Genomic DNA, 5,464 nt, shown 5'->3' with positions numbered 1-5,464 from the left:
TGAAGGAAAGCTCCAGCCCGGCGTCCGTCCCCACCGGGGAGGAGTAGGCCTGCTGACTGAGCGCTGGGAGCCGTCGGTCGTTCGGTCGGTCAGAGAGTGAGTGTGTGTGCTGAAGGAGAGCTCCAGCCCGGAGCCCGCACCCACCGGGGTGTGTAGCCCTGCAGGCTGAGCGCTGGGAGCCGTCGGTCGGTCGGTCGGTCAGAGAGTGAGTGAGTGAGTGTGTGTGCTGAAGGGAAGCTCCAGCCCGGCGTCCGTCCCCACCGGGGAGTTGTGCCCGGGCCCGGGCCTCCTGCCGACGGACCGTGTGGCGCATTGTCCCGACTGCGGACTTTCTCCAGCAAAAAGGCGGAGGTGCAGTACCGCCATTTCGCCACACGAGGGACGGAATGGCACCCAACTGCCCCCTGGTGTCGAAAAAGCGCAAGGGCACCCGGGCCGGTCCGCCCCAGGCAGCGGCCGAGATGCAGCACCGGGGGCCCGGCCTGCCTGCCCTGGAGGTCAGCCTGCCAGCCCTGGAGGTCTGCCTTCCAGCCCTGGAGGTCAGCTATCCAGCCCTGGAGGTCTGCCTGCCTGCCTGCCTGCCCTGGAGGTCAGCCTGCCAGCCCTGGAGGTCTGCCTGTTAGCCCTGGAGGTCTGCTATCCAGCCCTGGAGGTCTGCTATCCAGCCCTGGTAGCAGCACTGCCAGCCCTGGAGGTCTGCCTGTTAGCCCTGGAGGTCTGCTATCCAGCCCTGGTAGCAGCACTGCCTGCCCTGGAGGTCTGCCTGCCTGCCTTCCAGCCCTGGAGGTCTGCTATCCAGCCCTGGTAGCAGCACTGCCTGCCCTGGAGGTCTGCCTGCCTGCCCTGGAGGTCTGCCTTCCAGCCCTGGAGGACAGCCTGCCTGCCCTGGTAGCAGCACTGCCTGCCTTCCAGCCCTGGAGGTCTGCCTGTTAGCCCTGGAGGTCTGCTATCCAGCCCTGGTAGCAGCACTGCCTGCCCTGGAGGTCTGCCTGTTAGCCCTGGAGGTCTGCTATCCAGCCCTGGTAGCAGCACTGCCTGCCCTGGAGGTCTGCCTGCCTGCCTTCCAGCCCTGGAGGTCTGCTATCCAGCCCTGGTAGCAGCACTGCCTGCCCTGGAGGTCTGCCTGCCTGCCCTGGAGGTCTGCCTTCCAGCCCTGGAGGTCTGCTATCCAGCCCTGGTAGCAGCACTGCCTGCCCTGGAGGTCTGCCTGCCTGCCTTCCAGCCCTGGAGGTCTGCTATCCAGCCCTGGTAGCAGCACTGCCTGCCCTGGAGGTCTGCCTGCCTGCCCTGGAGGTCTGCCTTCCAGCCCTGGAGGACAGCCTGCCTGCCCTGGTAGCAGCACTGCCTGCCTTCCAGCCCTGGAGGTCTGCCTGTTAGCCCTGGAGGTCTGCTATCCAGCCCTGGTAGCAGCACTGCCTGCCCTGGAGGTCTGCCTGCCTGCCCTGGAGGTCTGCCTGTTAGCCCTGGAGGTCAGCCTGTTAGCCCTGGAGGTCTGCTATCCAGCCCTGGAGGTCAGCTATCCAGCCCTGGAGGTCTGCCTGCCTGCCTGCCTGCCCTGGAGGTCAGCCTGCCAGCCCTGGAGGTCTGCCTGTTAGCCCTGGAGGTCTGCTATCCAGCCCTGGAGGTCTGCTATCCAGCCCTGGTAGCAGCACTGCCTGCCCTGGAGGTCTGCCTGCCTGCCCTGGAGGTCTGCCTTCCAGCCCTGGAGGACAGCCTGCCTGCCCTGGTAGCAGCACTGCCTGCCTTCCAGCCCTGGAGGTCTGCCTGTTAGCCCTGGAGGTCTGCTATCCAGCCCTGGTAGCAGCACTGCCTGCCCTGGAGGTCTGCCTGCCTGCCCTGGAGGTCTGCCTGTTAGCCCTGGAGGTCAGCCTGTTAGCCCTGGAGGTCTGCTATCCAGCCCTGGAGGTCAGCTATCCAGCCCTGGAGGTCTGCCTGCCTGCCCTGGAGGTCTGCCTGTTAGCCCTGGAGGTCTGCTATCCAGCCCTGGAGGTCTGCTATCCAGCCCTGGTAGCAGCACTGCCAGCCCTGGAGGTCTGCCTGTTAGCCCTGGAGGTCTGCTATCCAGCCCTGGTAGCAGCACTGCCTGCCCTGGAGGTCTGCCTGCCTGCCCTGGAGGTCTGCCTGTTAGCCCTGGAGGTCAGCCTGTTAGCCCTGGAGGTCTGCTATCCAGCCCTGGAGGTCAGCTATCCAGCCCTGGAGGTCTGCCTGCCTGCCCTGGAGGTCTGCCTGTTAGCCCTGGAGGTCTGCTATCCAGCCCTGGAGGTCTGCTATCCAGCCCTGGTAGCAGCACTGCCAGCCCTGGAGGTCTGCCTGTTAGCCCTGGAGGTCTGCTATCCAGCCCTGGTAGCAGCACTGCCTGCCCTGGAGGTCTGCCTGCCTGCCCTGGAGGTCTGCCTGTTAGCCCTGGAGGTCAGCCTGTTAGCCCTGGAGGTCTGCTATCCAGCCCTGGAGGTCAGCTATCCAGCCCTGGAGGTCTGCCTGCCTGCCTGCCTGCCCTGGAGGTCTGCCTGCCTGCCCTGGAGGTCAGCCTGTTAGCCCTGGAGGTCTGCCTGCCTGCCATCCAGCCCTGGCAGCAGCACTGCCTGCCCTGGTAGCAGCACTGCCTGCCCTGGAGGTCTGCTATCCAGCCCTGGTAGCAGCACTGCCTGCCCTGGAGGTCTGCTATCCAGCCCTGGAGGACAGCCTGCCTGCCCTGGTAGCAGCACTGCCTGCCTTCCAGCCCTGGAGGTCTGCCTGCCTGCCCTGGAGGTCAGCCTGTTAGCCCTGGAGGTCTGCCTGCCTGCCATCCAGCCCTGGCAGCAGCACTGCCTGCCCTGGTAGCAGCACTGCCTGCCCTGGAGGTCTGCTATCCAGCCCTGGTAGCAGCACTGCCTGCCCTGGAGGTCTGCCTGCCTGCCTGCCAGCCCTGGAGGTCTGCCTGTTAGCCCTGGAGGTCTGCTATCCAGCCCTGGAGGTCTGCCTGCCTGCCATCCAGCCCTGGCAGCAGCACTGCCTGCCCTGGTAGCAGCACTGCCTGCCCTGGAGGTCTGCTATCCAGCCCTGGAGGACAGCCTGCCTGCCCTGGTAGCAGCACTGCCTGCCCTGGAGGTCTGCTATCCAGCCCTGGAGGACAGCCTGCCTGCCCTGGTGGCAGCACTGCCTGCCCTGGAGGTCTGCTATCCAGCCCTGGAGGACAGCCTGCCTGCCCTGGTAGCAGCACTGCCTGCCCTGGAGGTCAGCCTGTTAGCCCTGGAGGTCTGCCTGCCTGCCCTGGAGGTCAGCCTGTTAGCCCTGGAGGTCTGCCTGCCTGCCATCCAGCCCTGGCAGCAGCACTGCCTGCCCTGGTAGCAGCACTGCCTGCCCTGGAGGTCTGCTATCCAGCCCTGGTAGCAGCACTGCCTGCCCTGGAGGTCTGCCTGCCTGCCTGCCAGCCCTGGAGGTCTGCCTGTTAGCCCTGGAGGTCTGCTATCCAGCCCTGGAGGTCTGCTATCCAGCCCTGGTAGCAGCACTGCCTGCCCTGGAGGTCAGCCTGTTAGCCCTGGAGGTCTGCCTGCCTGCCCTGGTAGCAGCACGGCCTACCTGCCTGCCTGCCCTCGAGGTCTGCCTGCCTGCCTGCCCTGGAGGTCAGCCTTCCAGCCCTGGCAGCAGCACGGCCTACCTGCCTGCCAGCCTGCCCTCCCCAGCCACACAGCCCTGCCTGCCTGCCTGCCAGCCCTGGAGGTCTCCCTGCCAGCCCTGGAGGTCTGCCTGCCTGCCTGCCTGCCTGCCTGCCTGCCCTGGAGGTCTGCCATCCTGCCTTCCAGCCCTGGAGGTCAGCCTGCCAGCCCTGGAGGTCAGCCTGTTAGCCCTGGAGGTCTGCTATCCAGCCCTGGAGGTCTGCCTGCCTGCCATCCAGCCCTGGCAGCAGCACTGCCTGCCCTGGTAGCAGCACTGCCTGCCCTGGAGGTCTGCTATCCAGCCCTGGAGGACAGCCTGCCTGCCCTGGTAGCAGCACTGCCTGCCCTGGAGGTCTGCTATCCAGCCCTGGAGGACAGCCTGCCTGCCCTGGTGGCAGCACTGCCTGCCCTGGAGGTCTGCTATCCAGCCCTGGAGGACAGCCTGCCTGCCCTGGTAGCAGCACTGCCTGCCCTGGAGGTCAGCCTGTTAGCCCTGGAGGTCTGCCTGCCTGCCCTGGAGGTCAGCCTGTTAGCCCTGGAGGTCTGCCTGCCTGCCATCCAGCCCTGGCAGCAGCACTGCCTGCCCTGGTAGCAGCACTGCCTGCCCTGGAGGTCTGCTATCCAGCCCTGGTAGCAGCACTGCCTGCCCTGGAGGTCTGCCTGCCTGCCTGCCAGCCCTGGAGGTCTGCCTGTTAGCCCTGGAGGTCTGCTATCCAGCCCTGGAGGTCTGCTATCCAGCCCTGGTAGCAGCACTGCCTGCCCTGGAGGTCAGCCTGTTAGCCCTGGAGGTCTGCCTGCCTGCCCTGGTAGCAGCACGGCCTACCTGCCTGCCTGCCCTCGAGGTCTGCCTGCCTGCCTGCCCTGGAGGTCAGCCTTCCAGCCCTGGCAGCAGCACGGCCTACCTGCCTGCCAGCCTGCCCTCCCCAGCCACACAGCCCTGCCTGCCTGCCTGCCAGCCCTGGAGGTCTCCCTGCCAGCCCTGGAGGTCTGCCTGCCTGCCTGCCTGCCTGCCTGCCTGCCCTGGAGGTCTGCCATCCTGCCTTCCAGCCCTGGAGGTCAGCCTGCCAGCCCTGGAGGTCAGCCTGTTAGCCCTGGAGGTCTGCCTGCCTGCCTGCCTGCCTGCCCTGGAGGTCAGCCTGCCAGCCCTGGAGGTCTGCCTGCCTGCCTGCCTGCCCTGGAGGTCAGCCTGCCAGCCCTGGCAGCAGCACGGCCTACCTGCCTGCCTGCCCTGGAGGTCTGCCTGCCTGCCTGCCCTGGAGGTCAGCCTTCCAGCCCTGGCAGCAGCACGGCCTACCTGCCTGCCAGCCTGCCCTCCCCAGCCACACAGCCCTGCCTGCCTGCCTGCCAGCCCTGGAGGTCTCCCTGCCAGCCCTGGAGGTCTGCCTGCCTGCCTGCCTGCCTGCCTGCCTGCCCTGGAGGTCTGCCATCCTGCCTTCCAGCCCTGGAGGTCAGCCTGCCAGCCCTGGAGGTCAGCCTGTTAGCCCTGGAGGTCTGCCTGCCTGCCTGCCTGCCTGCCCTGGAGGTCAGCCTGCCAGCCCTGGAGGTCTGCCTGCCTGCCTGCCTGCCCTGGAGGTCAGCCTGCCAGCCCTGGCAGCAGCACGGCCTACCTGCCTGCCTGCCCTGGAGGTCTGCCTGCCTGCCTGCCCTGGAGGTCAGCCTTCCAGCCCTGGCAGCAGCACGGCCTACCTGCCTGCCAGCCTGCCCTCCCCAGCCACACAGCCCTGCCTGCCTGCCTGCCAGCCCTGGAGGTCTCCCTGCCAGCCCTGGAGGTCTGCCTGCCTGCCTGCCTGCCTGCCTGCCTGCCCTGGAGGTCTGCCATCCTGCCTTCC

Source organism: Amia ocellicauda, unplaced genomic scaffold, assembly GCF_036373705.1.
Source record: "Amia ocellicauda isolate fAmiCal2 unplaced genomic scaffold, fAmiCal2.hap1 HAP1_SCAFFOLD_98, whole genome shotgun sequence".
NCBI lineage: Eukaryota > Metazoa > Chordata > Actinopteri > Amiiformes > Amiidae > Amia > Amia ocellicauda.
The sequence above is the reverse complement of the archived record's forward strand: the minus strand, read 5'-3'. Positions refer to the sequence as shown.